This window comes from Pseudochaenichthys georgianus, chromosome 6, assembly GCF_902827115.2.
Source record: "Pseudochaenichthys georgianus chromosome 6, fPseGeo1.2, whole genome shotgun sequence".
NCBI classification, from domain to species: Eukaryota; Metazoa; Chordata; class Actinopteri; order Perciformes; family Channichthyidae; genus Pseudochaenichthys; species Pseudochaenichthys georgianus.
In genome coordinates this window covers 6,135,761-6,138,923 of record NC_047508.1, presented here as the reverse complement: position 1 = coordinate 6,138,923, position 3,163 = coordinate 6,135,761, and positions in this window count along the sequence as shown.

Genomic DNA, 3,163 nt, shown 5'->3' with positions numbered 1-3,163 from the left:
CTTTATGGCATCAAAACAGAAGACACACACCACTGCTGCACTCTGATGGAAAGGGAGATGAAATGTCCCAGATCTGTGTCTTTACACACACCCAGAGCTAAGCCAAGCCTGGCATTTCTCTTGTTCCTCTGCTCCAACTGGCCTCCACTCCAAAGGCTGTGTAAACTCAAAGCACATGTTCCCGTCCTCTGCCTCTCCATGTACATGTGAGACACTTATTCCACATCATAGAATATCCAAAACAGAGCAGGTAGTGTTGTTTAGGAAAGTGTGGTATAAGCTGTAGTTATAGTGGCACTCTTCATTATGATTCTTTAAAAGGAGCAGAACGAATGTGGAAAACACTACTTTTATAGTTGACTTAAGCTTTCAATAATTGTGCTTTATGTTTCTTTTTAGTGTGGAAATTAAATTACATTTGCTGACCACAATCTTTGTGTAAAAAAGTAGAAATGCCAATGGTCCTGTTAAGCCCCAAAGACCCCCTCGGCGGGTCTGTTTTCTTTTTTCACGACACTGTGTCTCAGGGCATCTTAATATTTAAGAACATATTAATGTGTTATACCAGATTAACGGGAAGAATCTCAGCTAATTGATGGTACAAACCATTTTTAACAAAACACAAGTCTCATAAGAAGCATCTAAATGACCCCAGAGCGAAAAATGCTAACGCACTTTGGCACAGAACTCAAGATAAAAGATACCCTTATTACTTATCGTAGCTGCACATACAAGATATCTGATTAAAGCTGACACTCCACAGATTACATAGGTATAGTATCATCACTGAGCGATCCGAACTCGCGACAGGGGAAGCAAACACAGACATCACAACACGTACCTTTACGGAGCTTTTACGGGAGATCGTCTCACCGTAGCTGTCAATCTGATCAAAAGACTTGTTCAATGGCATTAAAACGAGAGAAAACGCGGCTGAATCGGTTAATCCATAGATTGATAATGTGTCTGTAGCTTTGAAAAAATTATTTATAATCCATAACTCCATTTTTATGTAAAAATCGGAGAGTAAAAGTTAGCTGCTAATGGTAGCTACCAGAGTTATCGCAGCTTCCGGTTTTAGCTATGCGTCACTCTCACTCCTTATTTGGTAATGTATGTGCGTATGTGGGACTTCCCCTCGATTCCATTGGCTCTGACGGTTAGAAAGAGATGTCAATCAGCGAAATCGACGAAGGGGGGCCAGAGATATGGAAAATCCACCCAATTGACCCCAGAAGTGTTTTTCTTTTGCTAAATCTCTCTAAAAATTGTCACTTGTTTTGCATCAATCTTGATACAGGGTACTTATTATATGTTGTCGTTTGGATTCCTAAAGCTTTTAGTATACCAACCCATCATCCAAGGTTAGTTTTCACTATAAGTATAAAATATATATTTTTGGACGGACACTCATTTACATTTTTTTGTGTTCAATCTGAATTTACTTTAAAATAAAAACATCTATATTAATTCTGACACTTCTACATCCAACTCACAAATGTAACCTTGCTTTGAGAAAAAAGATTATTAATTTAACCCTTTTAGGAGGGAAGATATGGTCATTTGTTCTGGGAATGTCATTTTCGAGCCTGAGACCTGAAAAACAGGCTTGGGGCTTAACAGGACCCCACCGTTTATATTTGGCTTAAGTAGTATCATTATTGAATTGTGTGGCTCTCAAAAGTAAAAGTACACATGATGAAGTGACTCCCTCTATCAGAGTATTATCAAATATATCTCAACTAAAGGATAAGTTCACAATTCTCTGTCAAAAGCCAGGTTCCATAATTACATTACTGTGTATTCCTCCTGTTCACACATGGCATTTGAACGTAGTGTGTAGTATTAAGGGGGATCTATAAGCAGAATGTATTAATCATCACTATGTAATATTGACTTTCAGAGGGGGGGGGGTACTTGCTGCTCGTTATAGCAGTCTTGTAAAAGAAGGTCACACATCATGATTTAATGTATAAATAAAGACCACTTTCTAAAGCCTTTCTAATTTACAGTAAGTGAGGAAGACATAATCCACCGTCCTTGTTCAAATGCATGTTCTTTGACTTTTACAATCTTAAAATCATATGAACGTATAGAGGAGGGTAGAAAGGTAGAAGAGGTTTGAATCTTCCTTCTTTTTTTGTTGCTTTATCTTGTTTAGTTTTTAAAATGCTTTCATCTTTTATCAGGTACAGGCTTTACATGGATAAAGGGTAGCAGTCACTTTACTTTGTTCTTTAGAAAAGGAAGTTAGGGAATGTAGAGAATACATTTCAAATGAAAGGCCTAGCAAGTAGCTGGGGCGATAGTGTAACTTAATGGTAGGAACAGTAACATATAGAATGTAGTAATGAGAGTGAAAGTCGTTTTTAAAGATTCACGTAACATAAAAATGTAGCAGCAGCGTTGGTAGGAGCAGCCTAGGAAGTACAAAAATGTGGTCTGCACTGAGGCCCTGGCTTCTTTTTCGTATGTGAGTCCTGCATCTGTGCTGCTTTCCAACCCAAAACATGCACTTTAGTTTAAAGTGGATCTATCATGCTATATTTGAAACATATATTGTAGGGCCATACCTATACAAAACATGTCTGTGAAGTTTTTTTTTCAAAATACCAAACAGTTCACCCATTGTAGCCATACCTCATACTGCTCAAACCCCTGTTTTGCAGAACTGTTATGGTGCGTTTCCACTGCAGGCCTCGCTCGGTTTGGTTAGGCCTTATTAGGCCCGGCTCACTTTAATGCTGCGCTTCCATTACAGTTTAGGAACTTGGGCAGTTACTATAGTAACGCAGTGTAGGCGGAGCCGTGACGTCATCTTCAATGAGAGCCCCAGAAAAACAACACAGCCGTTAGCTCTTAGCACTCGGAGCTCACAGCTCCTCATATCTGTTCAGAAACTAGACAAAAGTTAAACAAGTACACACCACAGACTGCCTGTATCATGGAGAATACAGTCGCTGGTTTAGCGATATGTTCATCTTGTAGTTGTAGCCCCCTTGCCAGCGATTTTCTCTCTAGTTTAGCATACTCAGCCCGACTCAGCCTGGTTGTTCCTGGCCCTAGAACCGAGTCGGGCCAGTGGAAACGCGCCATTAGAGAAACACGGATATTGGGTCCTTAGCTTGAAAGAAAAGAAGGAAGAGGCGGTGGAGCTAATGCC